Source organism: Bos grunniens, chromosome 23 (assembly GCF_055505025.1).
Source record: "Bos grunniens cultivar Pamir isolate PY7600 chromosome 23, Bosgru_T2T1.0, whole genome shotgun sequence".
Classification (NCBI taxonomy): domain Eukaryota; kingdom Metazoa; phylum Chordata; class Mammalia; order Artiodactyla; family Bovidae; genus Bos; species Bos grunniens.
The window spans coordinates 53510033-53530994 of NC_141187.1; positions in this window are offsets into that span (position 1 = coordinate 53510033).

A 20962-nucleotide genomic window follows, 5' to 3' on the forward strand; every position below is an offset into this window, starting at 1 on the left:
TCTTTTCCAATAAGTGGGCTCTTCACATCAGGTGGCCAAAGTATTGGAGCTTCTGCTTCAGCATCAGTCCTTCCAGTGAATATTCAGGACTGATTTTCTTTAGGATTGACTGACTTAATCTCCTTGCAGTCCAAGGGACTCTCAAAAGTCTTCTCCAACACCACAGTTCAAAAGCATCAATTCTTTGGCACTCAGCCTTCTTTATGGTCCAACTCTCACATAAGGTGCTCATGGTAAAGATTCTGCCTACCAATGTAGGAGACATGCGTTCCATTCCTGGGTTGGGAAGGTCCTCTGGAGCAGGAAATGACATCCCACTACAGTATTCTTGCCTGGGAAATCTCAAGGGCAAGGGAGCCTGGTGGGATACAGCCCATGGGATGGCAAAGAGTTGGACACAACTGAGCCACTAAGCGCACACACACACACACACACACATTTACTGAAGAAAATCCACATTTAAGTGGACAGTTCAAACCTGTGTTGTCAAGGGTCAGATGTGTATCCGAATGTGACAGAGAATGTACACGTAAAGTGTCATTCGGGAAAGTCAGCACGCCGCACATGAAGCAGAGCGCGTGAAGCCGAAGCCAGCGCACGTCACGCCGCTGGCGTTTCATCGAGTCTGTGGACAGCAGACGCCTCAAACGTGCAGCTAGTGGTGCTGGTGCCCCCGGCAGTCAAACCTTGAGGCCGGTCGTTCTCTGCATGCTCCCCCCTTGCTCACCCTGCGCTGGTGCCACGCTGGCTTGCCTCCAAGTCAAGGCAGGTCCACCCCCGCCCCATCCCTCTGAAGTCCCTGGAGAAGCCACCACCTTGGCCTACTTCCAGCTCATGCTAGGCTGAGAAGTCAGGAGGATATTTTAAAACTGAAAGTCCCTCCATGGCCTCAGGCTGAACCTAGAACAAACTCCTGCCACGTGGCCTGGTCTAGCTCCTGCCGTGTCCTGCTACGTTCCCAGGGCTCCAGCCTCAGAACACCCTGGTCCTCCTCCTTGGCTTGGGGTCTGCACCTGAGCCTGGAGCTTCTTCCCCGGGCCCTCCACCTGAAGCTGTCCTGCCTCCTCCACGTGGAGCTCCGCGTCACCTCCCAGAGAGGCCGTCCAGGGTCCTGCCCATAAGGAAGGGGCTCCCATCCCTGGCGCCTCCACCAGCCTCTCCTAGACCCCTACTAGGCGCTCTTCACAACCTGCTCTGGCTTGTCTATTTGCTCACTTCTGCATTGCCACCCCCCAAACGATGGACTGGCCACGCCATTACAGCCACGATGGACTGCCCGTGCTGTTATGGCCACGCCGTTACGGCCACGCCGTTACGGCCACGATGGACTGCCCGTGCTGTTACGGCCACGATGGACTGGCCACGCCGTTACGGCAGGAAAAGGGCCAGTCCCATCCGTCGCTGCCTCCCCAGGACCCTCAGCATGTCCTACCTCAGAAATAGAATTTTTATCACAGCCCAGAACATACATTTTCATTACGTGTGATTTAAGGATATTTTCTGGGCTTCCCTGGTGACTCAGCTGGTAAAGAATCCACCTACAAAGTGGGAGACCTGGGTTCGAACCCTGGGTTGGGAAGATCCCCTGGAGAAGGGAACGGCTACCCACTCCAGTATTCTGGCCTGGAGAATTCCATGGACTGTACAGTCCGTGGGGTCACAAAGAGTCAGACACGACTGAGCGACTTTCACTTTCAAGGGTATTTTCTATCCTATTATGTTCTATCCTAGTTCTTTTTCTCAAAAAGCTACTTTTGACCCAACAAACTTTGCAACTCATTGTAGAAAGAATGTTCACCATTCTTGATTTATTTGGATGATGGGATTATATAAAATCTTTATAGCTCAGCTGCTTCAGATGACATGTTTGGCAAAACTTTCAATTATTCTTCGAAATAGTGAAGACTCGGGCAATGAAAATTTAATTTGCATGTAGGGTTCTCATGTAGTGAATAAAAGGAATTTTTATTATTTTATAAAAAGAAAAGAGGATGGGGAGAACTTTCAATGTATGAAGTCATTTTTAACAGAGCAGCAAATAAATCAAGTACATTTACAACCTGTGGCCTGACAGCTAAGTCGGTGACTCAAAGATGCAGAGGTTGCCACAGTGTCGGCAGACCTGAGCCTCTCTGGGGGCCGAGGACCCAAAGGTGCAATCTGACAGGGGAAATTTTTTATCTTGCTTTGTTTCAAATGTTTTTAAAGTAACTTTGAAATATGAAATAAAAACTGTTCAAAAGAGTAAATAAAAATTATGACAATGAATGTACCAAGTGCCAAGCCTCTCCTTGATTCCCGTTTGAAGGGCTTATCCTTTCAGGGATATTTATGATTATTTCCCTCCCTTTAAAGAAATAAATGATGCACACTTGCACATCACGCTCCTTCAGAAACCTTTCTGGGAGGTTTCGGGACGTCGCTCCACGTCTGGTCATGCTAGGCCTTGTCCGTTTCGTGGGCTGTGTCCCCGGTCAGCACCCCATTTATTTAACCAACTTCACGTCGACCATGCAGACTGTCTCCACATTCTTGCTGCCAGACCATGATGCAAAGAGTAACAAGCTTGACAAACCTCACGGAAGACAGGGACAAGGATTTCTGAGGGGTGGATTCCAGAAACGGAGCTTCTGGGTCAGAGGGCAGGTGGGGGTGGGCAGGCACCCACCGTCCAGGAGGCCCCGGGGCGCACACCCTCCTGTGGGTCAGCAGACGCTCCTCGTCACACCCGCCGCTCAGGGACACTCGCGGGCCTTCGGACGCTTGCCGGTCTGGTGGGCGAACAAAGGCGTGGCAGCGTGACATGCGTGAAGGGTGATGAGCGGCGGTGAGGATTCTGGGCCACGCGAGACAGCGTGAGGAGGCAGCGTCCACAGGCAGGGGGAGGGCGTCAAAGCAGCGGCTTCGAAAGCGGACGGCTGCTGTGACTGTACTAGCGCTTTCCTTCTCCCTGTGATTGTACGCAGCGTCCACACGTGCCCTTTCATTTTGCTCCTTCTGAAACCCTGCATTCTTTGTTTTAACTCCTCTCTCAGTAAACACAGTCGCCAAGTAATTTCCCCAAAGTGTTTCGTGCTGTTAAATGCCCACATTTTTATACGACGAACTGAAATTTAACTGGGTAGAAATTACCAGCTGCACTCGGCCACACTCTCCCTTCGGAATCGCAGAGCGTTTTCACTTCATCTTGAGGCATCCAGGGCTCCTCTAAGAGAAGTCTGACGTTCAGCTTCATGAGTGATTTGCTCCTTTTACAGTATTTACTCTTAATCCTTAAATCTCCATAACTTTACCAAGACGTGACTCAGTGTTTATAATTCTGTGTCGTTATTTTTCCTGATACAAAGCGTGCCCTTTCCACCTTCGGCTTCAGGGCTTACACTTACTTTAGAAATGTTTTGTTCTATTATACTTGAGTGGTTTTATTTTTCTGTTTATTCTCTTCTGTCTTCGGGAACATCAATTATACTCAATTTAGTACTTTTCAGTCCAGCTTTATATAGTTTTCATTTTATCTTTACTTGCTAGCCCTTTTTATTTCCCTTGGCCTGGGTGATTTTTTCATACTACTGACTCTGTGCCCAGTGGTGTATATTCTAGTTTTTTCCCTAAACTATCCATGTCCCCCCATTAACAGTTATGTTGTTATCCTCAGTTGCCTTTCTGGGTTCTGCAGTCTCCTTTTATATCCTCTGTATCTCTTTTTTAAGGTATTTCTCAACCAACTGTCAAAAGAGTATTTACTCTTCAGTTTATTTGAGAGTGTGGACAAGTATTTTCCTAAAATTTCCTTTTATCACCTGCGAGGATTCTTCTTTTTAAGTGCATTCTTCTTTGTTATTTGCTTCTAATTCTCCTTTCTTTCTACTTAGACATTTGTGATGTTCATGCATGTGCTCCTTTCGTATTCTTTCTGCTTGTTATTCTTATTCTACTGGGATGGTTTTATCTGGGTCTGATATTTGCTTGAACACAGGATGTAGGAGGGCAGAGTGTTCTGGTACAGCCGACAGCTGCCAATCAGCTCTATTGTCGCCAAATACTTTTCAACAAAACCTACCGCCTGGGCACACACGTCCTTCCTGAGGTTTGAGGCCTTCGCTCCATTAGGGTAAGATGGTTCCCCAGCCAGTAGCTGGGCAGAGGGTTGCTGGGCTTGTGACTCGACGCTGACTTCTCCTTGTTCACACGGCCATGGTCTGAAATGTCCTGCTTCTGGCTGTGCCCCCAGATGGAGAAGCCCAGGCCACAGAGGCACTCACCTCACCCCCTCCGTGGGTGCACCTCTGCCTCAAGGCAGAGTCATCAAGTCGTGGGACCTGCTTCCTCCCAGGGCGACTGTGGGTCAGAGAGCATGCAATGCTCTGGGAGGGGTATGGGGGCTCGCTCCAGAATCGCTTGCAGTTGAGGGAGCCCCAAAATCTAAATAGTTGACTGCCTACCACAGCTGCGGAGCCCAAGGCTTCAGTGTCACCACGAATCACTGTCTCTGCTTCTTGCCTTTGCCTCTTTGCAGGTGCTCCTTGTCAGGAGGGCCATCCCTTGGGGCCTTGGGAGGCCGGCTGAATCTTCTGGCCACGTGAGTCTCAATTACTCCAGTAGAAAAAAGAGAGAAGCTCCCTTCAACAGACCAAAGGAAGCATCAGGGTCGGGTCTGCTGGGTTCTGGTGGGTCTCATTTGGGTCCTGTGCCCGCTACTGGACAAAAAGGCTCAGCCCAGAGCGTGAAGCCCTCTCAGGCTCAAGCTGGAGAAGTTTGATTCCACTGACCCTGTGTGGCCGGGAGCCCAGGGTCAGGAGGGTGGGAGGACGCAGCTGGGGCAGCCACGCCATTCCCAGCTGATCCAAACGCCGCTCTATCTGGTGGAATTCTTCCTATTCTTAAACTGTTTTCTCTCCTGAATTCAATCAGAGGTGGAATTCGTTTTCTAATTCACTTTTATGGCTTTCAGAGGTGAGGGCATAATCTCTTCATTTCTGATCTTTACCTGCAAGTCCAAAGTTAGCTACCTGTTCAACTTTATGACGTGGATTCTTTGTCATTAAACCACCAATTCCAGGCGTCTGCTGGTCGTGGTCCTGGGCCTGCGGTCGCAGCAGTAATGAAGGCAGGCGTTGGTCCTGGCCTCTTGGAGTTGGTGTTTTGAGTATAAGATGTGATGCGGGGAAAATGGACTTTACTTTTCAACCAGCTTCGCAGCCATGGGTCTGTTCCCAGTAAAGTGGCCTTTCCTTGCTCTGGGGGGGTGGGTGGCGCAGAGGACAAGCAGGCCCTGGGTGAGAGGAGCCGACCCCAGAGAAGCCGGCCTCTGGGGCTTCCCGGCCTTTGACCTCTCATGGTCCTGAGTGAACTCGCTGCACGGGTCCTCCCGTGTCCTCCCCGCTCGCGTCCAGCACGTCCCCAGGGCCTGGCGCCCACTGCGTCTCAGGCAGATCTGCCCCTCACTGCCCCCACCCCGGGGGCCTGAAGGCCAGGCCGGGATCCTGGGGGCTGTGGGACGGCTGGCCAGTCACCAGGGACCCGAGCAGAGTCCAGGCCGGCGTTTGCAGCCCTTACAGTGTTTACAGCACTTGCAGCCCTTGGCCACGGGCACAGGCCAGCGAGTCCCAGCCCACTGCACGCCCGGTCATGCCGCTGCCCCGAGAGGCAGAGCCTGGACCACAGATGCGTCAGGCTCGCGTGGGCCACTGTGACCGCGAGACCCTCCTGCTGGGGAGCAGCGCCCGGTCAGAGCCTCGCCCGGCGCCGTCCTGTGCCCAGTCACTCGTGTTCACGTCTCTATCGACAGGCGCTGTGTTTTTCTTCATCTTCCTGACCCTGGACTCCGGGGCTGGTCCAAGCCCATCTTTCCCAGGCACGGTCCTAGGCCGGCTCTGGCCCCGGTCACCCTGCGGGGAGGTGGATGCCTTTCTAGTTGCGGCCCAGCCTGTCCCTCTTGTCCTCTCTCTTCGGTAGCAGGACCCTCTCCTGGACACAGCCCAGGGCGGAGGCAGGGACTTGCTCAGGATGGGCTCTGCCGGCCCGCCGGACTGGAGAGCCTGGGGTGGGAGGTGAGCCCAGTGGCCTCCACGTCGGAGCTTTGAAGACTGTTTTTATGCTTTTTGTCTCTTCTTTGTTCATTTGCTGTTTGCTCTCCTGTGGTGCTTCGGTGAAGTTTCTTTTGAAAACCCCAAGCTTTCCCAGCTGTGCAAAGACAAACAAAGAGAAGGCCTGGGCGCCTTGTCCTTCCTGGGCAGCTGCTCCCGGGGGCCGGGCAGGCGGTGGGTGGGGTCCTGGCCGGGTGTCCGTGGGGCTCGGCCTTTCTCATAGAGAGCTGCCTGCCCTTCCACCACCCACCATGCGGAAGTTTAAGAACGAGATATCTCAGGAAGCTTGCAGATTTGTCCCCAAAAGGGTCCCAAGTCCATTCACTCCACCCAGCAAGCCCCGCAGCTCCGTCCCCAGCCCTTCTGGGGCTCCTGGGGGACTCTGCGGCCCTGAACTTCCATCCCCGGACAGCAAGAAGTGACAGTGATGCCACAGGACAGAGGTGGCGCCTGGAAGGGGACCCGAGACTCCTTGTAGCCACAGCCTGGTCCCAAGGCTCTGCCCCATGGCAGCTGGATTCCAGGTTTGGGCAGGAGAACACTGCAGAGGTCCCTGGGGCTTTCCTACTCTGAAAGGGGTGGAAATGAAGCCTGAATTTACCATTTCCTCCCAAAGAGGTGATGATATAAGTAAGTATATCAAGTAACAACCGCTATTTAGTAAACACTGTGAACTTTACATTTCACATAGAGTCCTTTCAGATAAACTGGGTTCACAAACCTGGCCCCTTTGAAGGTGAAGAAACTCAGAAGATTGGCTGATCGTAAGGCAGCGAGCAAGGATGGGCAAGGTTGGACTCAAATGCTGGTTTTGGATGTTCCTGAGTCGAAGCACGCCCTACTGTTCAGCATTTAACAGGGAAACTCAAAACCTCAGTGCCAGGACCACTTCCTGTCTCTGCAGCTGCCAGGGCTCAGCCAAGCCCCCCGGGTGCTCGCCCCAGCCACCCCTGCGCCATGATCGCTGCCAACCTGCCTGTGCTGAGCTGGGGGCTCAGAGGAGGGGCAGGGGCTCTCTGACTGGATGCGTTGGGGGCTTGACACACGGACAAGCTGGTCAGTGACTGATGGGGGGTAGTGAAGACTGGCTCCATTTATAAGGAGACACAAGGTCATCTTGGGGGGATCACTGAAGACGCTTGAAGCTAGGTTCCGTTTCTTCATTTGTAGAGTGAACACTGATTGATCCAAGTAGAGCTTTGGGTTCCTTTCTAGGTATGAAGGTCTGTAATGCTAAACAATACCTGTAAGCTGTGTGTGCTTAAAACCACGTAATAATACATGTGTGCTGTGCACAGTGAAGAAGAATGCGATGCTAATCAATCTCCTCCTGACTCAGAGTTTAGGGTCATAGTCGATGCTACGAAGTTAAACACTGCGAATATAAATGTCATCATAGGAACTACATAGTTATAAACTGGAAAATGGAAATGTTTTGTGGAAATTCATGTATGCTATTTACAGAGAGGCCCTCCACGTTCTGCAAAGTCTGAGAAGCATTGTCACACCAAGGACTCCGGTGTCGGAGGGGTTGATGCAGAGGTCACTCAGGAACGTTTCGGCTCTCCTCGTGAATGTGGCTGTTAATGAGATGGACACGCAGATGTGAATCACTGTGCTTCCAGAGAATATGAATCTTTCAGATGAATAGCACACTTTCACTATACTCAAAGGACAGATTTGTTCTTCCCATTCTGAATGTGGGAGAATTTCAAGTGGAATTTCTTGGGGAAATCCAGGCAAGCAGATCACATAAATTATGCTGATGTATCGAGTGTTTGTGTGTATTATTTGCGGTCATAACTGAAGCAGGATGGGTTTAGCTCTGTATGTGCAGATGGAAGCACTTAGGGAGAACCTGAACCCCGTCACACACACACCCTGGGGGAGGGATGAGATGCCCACCGAGGGATAAAGGGCCTTGAGGTTTCACCCACAAAGCAAAGCCAGATGACCTCAGGGAGAGGTAGGGTACTCCGGGACTCTCCCGGGTACTGAGCGGTCTGCAGGAGGTTGGGTCTGCCTCAGCGCCCCTCCAGGGAGTTTCTGAGCTTTGGGTGGAAGGGTTGCACCTCAGAGGGGCCCTCCCCCGCTTGTCTGGAGAGCAGAAGGTGCACTCCGGTGCCCACAGGCCGTCGCCAGAGACTCTGACTCTGAATAAGCCGGGAATCGATTCTGGCTGCAGCATTCAACGATCCGAGCCTAAACTCTGCAAAGTTCAGTCAACACGCACTTTCCGTAGATCAAGCAGACCTGTGCCTCTACTGGTTCACAGCAGGGCACAGCCTCCCAGAGGCAGCCAGCCCCTTCCTCACCTCGGGACACGAACATGCTTGGAGAGCAACTGCGCTCTGTCTGCCTCGGCAGCAATGGCCGCTGGTGAAGGGCCCGGGGACCCCGCGCCCTCTCCTTAGAGACTGCAGACTTGGAAAGACGGGCTCTGAGGCCCCAGGGGAGGGAAAACCACTCCCGGAGACAAGGGAGATTTTTAAAGAAACGTGTAGATTGACACAGCCTGGAGGAGGGCATGGCTACCCACTCCAGTATCCTTGCCTGGAGAATCCCATGGACAGAGGAGCCTGGCGGGCTCCAGTCCCGGGGCTCGCACAGAGCCGGACAGGACTGAGTGACTAACACACGGTCGTTCTAAAGTTCTAGTTGCTCCCTCTGGCCTGCAGGCCTTGTTATAAAGAAAGCTTCGGCTCTCAAGCAGCAGAGGTGACCCACTGGCTCAGGGGGCTGGTCACAAGGTGCTGGCAGCTCTTCACTCAGGACCCCTTGGTTCGTCCTTCCCCATCACTGGGGCTCCCTCCTTGTTTAACTTGACAGGCAAAGTTCAAGGCTTCCTCTCCTTCAGTGACATTTTCCAAGGTGGAGCCTCTTGTCCTGTTCGTAGTCTTGGTTTTGTTCAAAAGCCCTGTCCTTCCTGGCCAGCTTTGACCTGCCTATCACATCCCAGACCTCAGCGAATGTGCAGTTTAGGGCGATGCACCACGTGCCTCTTCAGATGCACACACTTGCACGGAACTGGGGCGCAGAGAGCAAATGGGGCGGTCAGGCTCGTCTCGGCCCCTGAGCGTGATCTGATTCTGACTCAGAGCTTGTTTACTTCCACGGCTGGAAACCCTGCCCGGAGCTGAGTGAGCTGTTTACCACATGCCCCCAAGTTGCAGAGAAACTTCTCTAATGTGGGTTATGTGAGGCAAAGTCTAGGATGAACTCAGCATAATGCATATTCGTGGCTGTAGAACCACTGTGTCACGGGGTGCTCAGGAGCTGAGTTCAAATTCCATCCTCACAGGGGAGACCCTGCACCTTCTCCAGTTGGTGTGAGCTCGGCCACCAGGGAGACACATGTGTGGGAGCCAGAGACACATGTGTGGGAACCGCTGGGCTCAGGGTCCCCTGTCCTCTTACAGGAGACGCTCCCTCAGTGATTGGTGGATTCTTGAAAACACAGCTCGCCCTTGGAATTCCTGGCCTAGTGTTCTGTTCTCAAGACCCAGCCACTGTTTGCTTAGGTCTCAGCGTGGAGTTTACGCTAGAACATTCCAGGGCATGCTTAGCAGGGGTCACGGGGAACATCAGAGGATTCTGAGGGAGGTGAGACCGGCCCTGCTAACCAGCTGCTTATGCGACGTTGTCGGTCTGGAACCAAACTGGCTGGAAACCTCACATGAAGACAGAATCTCTCCTTTCCAATCTTTCCGCAAGGTTTCCAGCAGTCGACACTGCCTCAGAGGGTGGTGACCCCAGAAGAAGTCTGTGTTTTCAAAGCGTCAAGTGACCCCTAAGCACCAGAACCCTCAGGAAGCCCCGGTGGTCCTTGTCAGAGTGTCTCCGCCCACCGCTGCTGCAGAGCAGGGCCCTGTGATCAAGTCCAGTGCAGTGAAGGAAACCACGTCTGCTTTTGACAAAAGGCCTCTCCCCACCTCCAGAAGCCTCGGAATTTCATCAGAGTTTTGTACAAGCAAATGTCAGGGCAGCAAAGAATCTGAACAGCCCTGGGAGGAGTGCGTGGACACCATCCGTGTGAGAGACGGTCCCCAGCTCTGCACAGCCCTTACCTAGGAGCCTGAACCCCCAGCTCTGCACAGGCCTTACCTCGGGGCCTGGACCCCCACCCAAATTCCACTGTTTGCATTCCCAACCCTACTCCTCCGGGACAAAGTTGCTTTGCTGAGAAGGCTGCTGGTGGTTTTGTTGTTAAGAATTGTTTGGAATTTGTTCCCTGATAAAACCATTGATAAACTGAGCGGGAGCCAGAAAGAAAGCAGGGAGAGAACCTGGGATTGTTGGATGAGGGGGTCTTGGAGACCAGGAGCCGGGAGCAGACACCGGGCAGATGGGAGGCTGAGGAATGGAGGCTCAGCCTCTGCCCTTCACACCGGCCGGAAGGAGGCCTGTCCAGGGGCCTGGCTGTCCAGGGCGGCCAGGGCACCCCCTGCAGGGGGCCCACTGCCGGTTTAGAGCAGCCACGTGTGCCCTGACCACGTCCTGCCCAGAGGGACCAACCGCCTCTCCCCGGGGTCCCTCAGAACCTCAGAGACTACACTCCCAAAAGGCGATAGAATCGCAGGCTTTGCAGGTGAGACGCCGGCAAGGGAGGAATCGCTTAAAGATCCTCTCCAGAGAGTCCGAGGGGGGTTGGGGTTTGCCTGTTTGTTTTACAAAAGAGTGGGAGCAGGATTCCCTAGGGCTCAGAGGGCAGATGATGGCCCGTCTGCCTTCTCCCCGTGTCCAACACGCTAACAGCCCAGTGTCACAAAGACTTCTTTGGGAGCCGCAACCGATGGACATTTTTAGTAATTTCAGAAATAAATTTCTGTCAAACAGAAACATAGTGACAGAAACATGGGGACCAACCGGGGGGACAGGGGGGTCCGGGTGCCCCGTGGGCCCTGGTTGACCCGCCGGGCACGGCCCCCTTCCCTCCGGAGCCCTTGTGGGTGCAGCTTTGAAAACATTCACGTGTTTTTGGAAAAGTGTAACAGTTCAGTTCAGGGGCAGACGTGTAGACCCGTGCAGTCTACCAAGGAAGCAGCTTAGAGTTCTTAGCATTATTGCCAAGTGCTTGTTTCTGGAAAGTAAATAAGATGAGCATTGAGAGCTGGTGATCAAAGGGACACAGCATTATTTATAGTTCCCCACGATGGCAGGGCTGGCAGGCCCGTTGCCGCTGCTCAGAAATGAAGACCATACGATCAGAGATACTTTCTTTGATCGTTTCTCTAAAGCTACCCCCTTGTCGGTGGATGGCTTCCCAGAAGATGACATAAACCAGGCCAGAGAGTGCAGCACAAGGACTCCCGGTCCAGTTATCCCCAAACAGACTCCAAAGGTCCCGCGAACAAACATTTCCTGCAGGCTGGGCACCAGGTCTGGGGCTTCTGGGCCCAGGACTGGCCCGGCTCAGGTTCTAGGGCTTCACCCAAGGGCACATCAGGGGCTCTCCTGAGTCTTCACTCAAAGAAACGCATGAACCGTGAGAAACTGAGGTCTCAGCGTAGGAACGATCACAGCGCGCCCCCAGGCAGCATCCTCCCGACCTCCTTGATGCTCTCGGGTGGTGACCGGATGCAGGAACAGGCCTGCTGTCCACACAGCACATCTGCCTGTCCCAGAGGGCACACTCCACGTGTCCCCACCTGCGACCCAGAGACTCCTGCTAATTTGTGACCGGATTCTGAGCCAACAGGACAAGCCTGCGAGGGGCTGCGTGCCCTGGAGACCACGCGAGACAGCGAGTGTGGGTTTACAAGTGCCCTCTCCCTCGCTCAGCTGCACCCAGAGCTGACTCTAGGTGGATGCAGCGAGCACTTATATGTGCTAGAGATCAATTCGTTTGTTCATTTCAACTTTTCAGTCTATCTAAATTTGTGGAAATGTGAATGTTTAATTTCAATCTCTCTTTCTAAGATAAATAGTGGTATAAGCCCTGAAAAGGGAGAGAAAAAAAACTGCTAAGAAAACTCAAAACTTGAACCAATTATCTTTGTGAGTTTTTCACTTGAGAGAGTAAATATAATATCCATGTTCTCTTTAAATAATCATACAAATACCCGCACATCTTCCAAAGAACTTAAGAAACGGAAGGTCCCAAGTGATGAAGGTGAAGCTTCTTTGTAGTCTCTCTATTTCTGTCATCCTCCTCAGCTTCCCTGGTAGCTTGGTGGTTAAAAAAAAAAAAAAATCTGCCAATGCAGAAGGCGTAAGAGATGCAGATTCCACCCCTGGGTCAGGAAGGTCCCCTGAACGAGGGCAAGGCAACTCAGGTGTTCTCGCCTGGAGAATCCCGTGGACAGAGGAGCCTGGTGGGCTATAGTCCATAGCGTTGCAAAGAGCTGGACACGACTGAGCGACTGACCACATCACCCTCCAGCCCAGCAAACTGCTGTCCTAAATATTCTGATGATCATTTTCTTCCACTCTTGATAGAAAGTCGGATAGATAGATGGATAGGTCGATGAAAGATAAAGAGATAGGTGTCAGCTCAGTTCAGGCACTCAGTCGTGTCCGACTCTATGAGACCCCATGTAAGTATAGTTATATAAATGTGTACTTACACAGAGTGTAGTCTTACAGGTTTTAATTTTTTTCTGTTCCTGTAGGTTGTCTTTTCATTTTATTGATAAAGTTCTTTAATATACAAAGTACTTAATTTTGGTGGAGTCCGCGCTTTTGGTTTCTCTGGAGACTAAATTTTTCACTCACTCTCTTCTTGCCTGCCTGGCCTCTGTGGAAAAACCAGGTGTAACCTTCCTGACGCCTCCCCGCGCTCCTCCCTGGAGTCCCACAGTGGGTGTGCTGGGCCTCCTGACGGTTCTCCTCGTCTGAGGCTCTGCTCACTGCTCCTCACTCTTTGTTTCTGTTTTTCAGACTCGGTAGTTTTTGAGTGAACCCCGGGAGCTGGTGATGGACAGGGAGGCCTGGCGTGCTGCTATTCATGGGGTCGCAAAGAGTCGTTCACGCCTGAGCGTCTGAACTGAACTGAGTTTCCACTGTCTTTTCTTCAGGATTGCTGAGTCTTTCTTCTGAGCCACAAATCTGCTTCTGAGACTTTGTGGCGAATTTTTCATCAGTTTTTGTGCTTCACATTTTCAGAAAGTTTTTTTGTATCTTTTCAGGATTTCTGTTTCCTTAGTAATATTTTTTGTGCCGATATTATTTCCTCCATTTTTTTCACATCTTCCATAGTTTTCTGAGCATGTTTATGGCCGTTGTTTTAAAGTCTCTGTCTAACGTATCTACCAAGTTTGTTCCTCAGAGATCCTGTTAATTTTTTTTTCCCTTTATCTCAGCCATATTTTCCTACCTCGTTGTGTGCCTTGTGACTTTTTGGTTAAACACTGGACATCTGAATTGGATAACCTGGTAGCTGGAAATTGGGTCCTCGCCCTTCCTCCGGGATTGCTGTGCTTTGTTATTATCTTACAGATTATTGCATGGGTGTGGTGCGCGCGCGTGTAAGCTGCTGTTATGCTGAGGATGAGGCTGAGTAGCTCTTCCCAGGTCTCTGCTGAGCCTTCCCTGGGCATGTGTGGTCACTTTATAGTTTCCCCATGCATGCTCCTGGTATTTTTAAGATTTAATTATTTACTTATTTTTGTTTACTTTTGGCTGCACTGGGTCTTTGTTGGCGTGTGTGGGCTTTCTCTGGCTGCGGCAAGCAGGGGCTACTCTCCTGCCTTGTGCAAGCTTCTCACTGTGGCAGTGTCTCTTGCAGCAGAGCATGGACTCCAGGGTGCACAGGCTGCATTAGTTGTGGCTCTCGGGCTTCATTGCTCCATGGCATGAGGGGTCTTCCCAGACCAGGGATCGACCTGTGTCCCTGCATGGACATTGATTCTTAATCAGTGGACCACAGGGGACGTCCTGCTCTAGCTTTTTTAATGTTCTAGTCTTTAATGTCTGGCTCTCAAAAGGGGAAAAAGGGGAAAATGAAGAAGGAGTGGGAGAATGCATCCTTTTAAAATTATTTGAATGTTTATAATAGCATTAGTCATGATAGCCAAAAGGTGAAAATAACCCACAACGTCCAGCGCTGATGAATAATGGAGAAAACTGTGGTGTCTCACAGATGAGATGTTGCTTTACCACACAGAAGAGTAAAGCACGGAGACGTTCTACATCATGGATTAACCTCAACAACACTGGGCTGAGGGAAGAAACGAGCCCCCAAAACCACGCAGGATGTGAATCATTCACAAGAACGTCTGGAATAGGGAAGTTTACAGAGTCGGAAATCAACAGAGTAAAAGTGTCATTTAGGCAGTGTGGAGATTCCTTAAAAAACTGGAACTAGAACTGCCATACGACCCAGCAATCCCACTGCTGGGCATGCACACCGAGGAAACCAGAATTGAAAGAGACACATGTACCCCAGTGTTCATCCCAGCACTGTTTATAATAGCCAGGACATGGAAGCAACCTAGATGTCCATCAGCAGACGAATGGATAAGAAGGCTGTGGTACATATACATGATGGAATATTACTCAGCCATTAAAAAGAATGCATTTGAATCCGTTCTAATGAGGTGGATGAAACTGGAGTCTATTATACAGAGTGAAGTAAGTCTGAAAAAAAAACACCAATACAGTATACTAACGCATATATATGGAATTCAGAAAGATGGTAACGATGACCCTATATGCGAGACAGCAAAAGAGACACAGAGATAAACAACAGACTTTGGGGCTCTGTGGGAGAAGGCGAGGGTGGGATGATCTGAGAGAGTAGCACTGAAACATGTATATTACCATATGTGAAAGAGATCGCCAGTCCAGGTTCGATGCATGAGACAGGGCGCTCAGGGCCAGTGCACTGGGATGACCCAGAGGGATGCAATGGGGAGGGAGGTGGGAGGGGGGTTCAGGATGGGGGACACATGTACACCCGTGGCTGATTCATGTCAATGTACGGCAAAACCACTGCAATATTGTAAAGTAATTAGCCTCCAATTAAAATAAATAGATTAATTTTTTTAAAAAAGAAAACAAAACAGCAAAAAAAGGGGCTGGAGGGGAGGCGTGATAGCTAAAGGAGTGTAACTGACAGGCATGGGGTTCCTTTCTAAGGTGACAAAACTCTTCTAAAACTGACTGTGGGTCTGTGGATACATTGAAAGCATTGAAATCACACACTGAAATGAGATGAATCACAGGGTATGCAATTAGATCTCAGAAAAGCTGTTCACCACCAAAAAAAGGAAGACTGACACTCGAGAGAGTGCGTGTTACTCCTGCTGGGAGCTTGACCGTGGACGGCTGAGGGCGGGAGGGCAGCGTGTGTGAAGAGAGACAGTCAAACCCAAAGTTGTCCTGGTAGAAGAGGCTTTAGAACGAAAGGATGCTACCAAGAGCGGTGGCAGTGGAAGCCTCAGAGCAGACAGAAAGTGGTGACTCTGGGGAGGAAGAGCTCCCTCTTTTCTAAATCAGGAAAGGGCGGCCAGGGCTCGTGGGAGTCCCCAGGACGTGGGCGAGATGACCAGCAAGGGTGAGGCCCAGCTGCCTGCCCTCCTGGGCTGCAGGAGGCCCCGGCCCTCCACGCGGGGGACCTCAGACGGGGCAGGGAGGTCCGGGCCTGTACAGCGTGAGGGCAAGGCAACACCTCGAGAGGACGAACGGAGCGGGCGATCAGCGGGAGACCGGAGGTCGCCTCATGTGAACCCTGTCTGCTTCTCCAGGCAGAAAGGTGTGCACATCTCACGTTCTCACCAGCAAACCCAGAACTTTGGTCCCCAGATCCCCACACAGCATGGGTGCTGCCTGCGGACGTGTGGAAACGTGACCCGAGGCATGTCACGGCACCGCTCAAGTCCATACCTGATGAGGCTGCTTTCCAGCAGCCAAACAATTAACCACCCAGGAAACACCTACATACTCGCTGCCTGGAGTGTAAACAGCCATGGGGCTCAGCCACGCATGCCAAGGGTCTCTGGAGCCCTGGGCGGCCGTGTTGTCCACCTGGGTGGGAGGAGGGGCATCGCATGAAGTGTCCACCGTGGGCTGTCTCTGCCGGACTCCAGACACAAGGCATGAGTGATGCTGCGGGTGTTAAACACCCTCCTCCATAAACCGGGTGATCGCCGGCGTCAGCATCTGGCCCGGGGTGCTCTCGTTAAAATGAAGCTGTCACACAGCACATCTAATTAGATTTCACCTGCCAGCCACACCCAGCTCAGAGCTGTCTTCACCAGCTCGAGTTACCTGCAGAAGTTTGCCTAGGGCTTCCTGGCAGTCACTACTGAATCATGATTCTTTAGTGTTCGAACATGTTTTGTGTGTTTAAAAAACATCAAAATATTGAATTAAGCAGAGTTACTAGGGTGACTGTAGCTGGGTAAGGGCCAGATAAGCTCTCACAGACAGAGGGAGACGGAGCGATGCAGGGATGCCAGAAACTCCTGCCCACACGCCGGGAGAGCGTGCATGGCGGCCAGTACACGGGGCAGGGGTGGGGCCAGCCGGCAGGCATCCGCGGCCCTCCACGTGGGCCGCAGGGCTCTGTCCCAACCCTGCAGGAGGGAGCGGAGGCTCTGTGGTCTGTGTAAGATACCGCGCTTCTAAAAAACCCTTCTTCTCAGCCTTTCTGTGTATTTAAAAAAAATAGACTTTGTTTTCTAAGCACTTTAGGTTTCAAAGCAAAGAGAAGCAAAAAACACAGTGAGCTCACATAAACCTCTTCCACAGGTTCCCCATTATCAGGGTCCCTCCCCAGAACCTGGGCTGACAGCTCATCGCCCAGAGCCCACAGTTCAGGCCAGTGTCTTTTTAAAAGTTCTTTATTGCAGTTTTTCCCCTGTTGCTGGTCCTGACATCCAAGACATAGGATAAATGAAAATATTCACTGACAGGGATATAATTACACTTCATCTTCAAAATGCTGAAGACAGAGATTGTTAAGGAGAAAATATTTTTTAAAATAAGTTTACTATGTGAAGGAAACGCAGGTGAAAATCCTAGTGGGAAAGATCTAAATTCTGCAGTGTTTGACCACAGCTCTGAGATAGAATGCAGACGCCCTTCTAGAAAACACTCGTGGGCCTGAGGTCTCTGCTGGAAAGAGTGAGGTTTTCACCAGATATCCAAGGATCTACAAGTCCCCCCAAGTCATGTTGCTCCCCTCCCCGACTTTAAGCATCTGAGGTTTTCTAAGAGTTAGGACCCAGTGTGAAGGTATGGTCAAAGGCGTCAGACCCACCACCAGAACCTCGGGCCCGCCCCACTGCCTGTACACAGCCAGCGTCCCCCCAGCCTACACGTGATGGCTGTGCCCCAGACCCCTCACACGGAGACCCCAGCTCACGGGGCCCTGGTCGAGGTCATACCCCAGGGGGGACGGTTGGTGCAGAGACGACAGCTGACACGGAGAGGGTGACCAGAGGAGGAGGGGGGTTCATGGGTCAGGAAAGCCCAGGTCAGCCCACCCACCCTGGAGCATGTCTGTCCCCTTCCCGCCAGAGCAGAGGACACAGCCTCTGTACCAGGAAAGGCAGCCCACCCCCAACCCCCAGCACCCTCCTGGGGACCCGGCCTCTCTTCCTGTGGTTTATCATTTATCTGCTCTATGCCCCCATTTATATGCTGAAGCCGCCCGAATCGCGGTGTGACTATATCTGGAACCAACGTCTCTAAGGAGGAAACTGCATTTAAATGAGGCCACGGGGTGGGCACTAACACAGACCATCGGCCTCCTTAGGAGAAGAGGACATTTGGACCACGACAGACACAGAAGGAAGAAAAGCCCACGTGTGTGAAGATGGAGAAGGAGACGCTGTGGGGGAGGGGACTTGGGGGAAGCAAAGCTGAGCTCGGACGCCTGCCCGAGCTCTGCGGGACACACGCTCCTGCTGTGTACGACCCCCCAGCCCCGTCTGCGGTACTTGTCCCAGGAGACAGGTACATGCGCCTCTGAAACTTTTCTCCTGTAAACAGACATTCACCTGGCACCTACTGAAATAGCAGCTTGTTCTGATGAGCACACAGCTTCTTGTTTTCTGGGGACATGATTCTGGAACATGTTTTCCTAAATAGAAACGAGATGCTTCATGTTGCTTTTTCTTTTCCAGAACCTGAACCATATGTATTATTGCATTTTCAGTTTTCAAATTCTTCACTTCCATCTGTGTCACTTAGAAATGAGAAAACAAGCTTTCTTTAACTTACTGTAAATTCCTGTCCTCACATGAAACCGTACAGACTTAGCCAGGGTCACATTCACCCCTTGGACACTGTGTGACCACTTGCAAGTTACTTTATTACCTGTCACTCGTTTATTTATGATTTACTTGACTATTTTGTCCACTAGGGTTCTAACTGGGAAAAAAACAAGTATTCGGTCACCTTTAGGAGTTTTCACTGTATGAGGTTATCCTAGAACGTATTACAGATTTCCTAACGGAAATCCCATCTTCGTATTAAAAGGTTGGAGATACTTCCCAGTAAGTTTGTCATATGACTTTGAACTAGGAAGTGAAGTGAAAGTCGTTGGTAATGTCTGACTCTTTGCGACCCCATGGACTATACCATGCATGAGATTCTCCAAGCCAGAATACTGCAGTAGCTAGCCTATCCCTTCTCCCATGAATCTTCCCGACCAAGCATCAAACCAGGATCTCCTGCGTTGTAGGCAGATTCTTTACCAGCTGAGCTACTAGGGAAGTGCTTGAATTAGGAAAGAAGAAATAAATATTCTTTCTTTTGTGATCTTCATCTTCTTGAACTAGGCAAGAAGATCACAAAAGAAAGAATATTTATTTTAATCTGTTTTGGAATATGATATATTCTATGTATATAGAAAAAAATCTAAAAACATAAACACCTGTGGAATTGATGGGGATAGGGGTCCTTTTGCCCACACCTACCCCTTCTTCAGATTCCTGGCCATTGTCCTGATTTCCAAGGTCATGTGGGAAACCCCAGTCTCCCCTCAGAGGCAGGACCATCAGTGATTTGCACAGGCCTTGGTTCAGGGGTATACACATGACTCAGGACTGTTTTCTGAGTTTCCTGGGAAGAAGAGTGTGGGCCAAAAGTCTGTCCCTTGTGATTTCCTACGCAAAGGACATTGTCTCTCTGAAGCCAGCAGCCACTGCCAGCCCTGACGGTGCACCTGCGGGGTTCAGGGTGGACAAAACAGGACGCTGGCCCTAGATGGTCAAGGTGTGCATGTAAGGAAAACTGGAAAAGGTCAGCTTTCATTCCAGTCCCAAAGAAAGGCAATGCCAAAGAATACTCATACTGCTGCCCAAGTGCATTCATTTCACACGCCAGCAAAGTAACGCTCAAAATTCTCCAAGCCAGGTTTCAACAGTACGTGAACTGTGAACTTCCAGATACTTAAGTTGAATTTAGAAAAGGCGGAGGAACCAGAGATCAGATTGCCAAAATCTGTTGGATCATCGAAAAAGCAAGAGAGTGCCAGAAAAATATCTATTTCTGCTTTATTGATTACGCCAAAGCCTTTGACTTTCCAAAACAAAGTGTGGAAAATGCTTAAAGAGATGGGAATACCAGGCCACCTTACCTGCCTCCTGAGGAACCTGTATGCAGGTCAAGAAGCAACAGTTAGAACTGGATGTGGAACAACAGACGGGTTCCAAAACATGAAAGGAGTACATCAAGGCTGTATATTGTCACCTGCTTATTTAGCTTCTATGCAGAGTACATCATGCGAAATGCCAGGCTGGAGGAAGCACAAGTTGGAATCAGGATTGCTGGGAGAAATATCAATAACCTCAGATATGCAGATGACACCACCCTATGGCAGAAAGCAAAGAAGAACTGAAGAGTCTCTTGATGAAGGTGAAAGAGGAGAGTGAAAAAGCTGGCTTAAAGCTCAACATTCACAAAGCGAAGATCATGGCATCTGGTACCGTCACTTCATGGCAAATAGATGGGGAAACAGTGACAGATTTTATATCCTTGGGCTCCAAAATCACTGCATATGGTTTCTGCAGCCATGAAATTAAACGACGCTTGCTCCTAGGAAGAGAAGTTATGACCAACCTAGACAGCATTTTAAAAAACAGAGACATTACTTTGCCAACAAAGGTTCGTCTAGTCAAAGCTATGGTTTTTCCAGTAGTCATGTGTGGATGTGAGAGTTGGACTATGAAGAGAGCTGAGTGCCAAAGAATTGATGCTTTTGAACTGTGGTGTTGGAGAAGACTCTTGCGAGACCCTTGGACTGCAAGGAGATCCAACCAGTCCATCCGAAAGGAAATCAGTCCTGAATATTCATTGGAAGGACTGATGCTGAGCTGAAACTCCACTACTTTGGCCACCTGATTCAAAGAACTGACTCATTAGAAAAGATCCTGATGCTGGGAAAGATTGAAGGCAGGAAGAGAAGGGACGACAGAGGATGAGATGGTTGGATGGCATCACCGACTCAATGGACATGAGTTTGAGCAAGTTCCGGGAATTGGTGATGGACAGGGAGGCCTGGTGTGCTGCAGTCCATGGGGTCGCAAAGAGTCAGACACGACTGAGCGACTGAACTGTCTGACTGAACTGTAAGGAATGATTTTAATGAGCCCAGACTCCTGAATATTCCCATACATAAAAAAGCACTAAAATCATTAATTTGAGGTCTGTTTTTTGTGTGTGATTAGCAGTTATATTTTGATGTTCCACTACATTTTTTTTTTCAGCAAAAGCTCATAACCCAGCTCCTCCCGTACGTCTTTGGAAAAGCCCCTTGGAGCAGTCTGAGAGGTTGTGTGCCAGGCTGTGGTCCTCAGTAAAGCCAGGAAGCAAAATGTCATTCTCATCTTTCAGCTTGTGGGTGTTTTTGTTTTTGTTTTTTTTTAGTCTTCAACTGTTTGTCTTTTCTACTAGATTTGAGCCTGGAAGCCTGGAGCCCAAGAAAT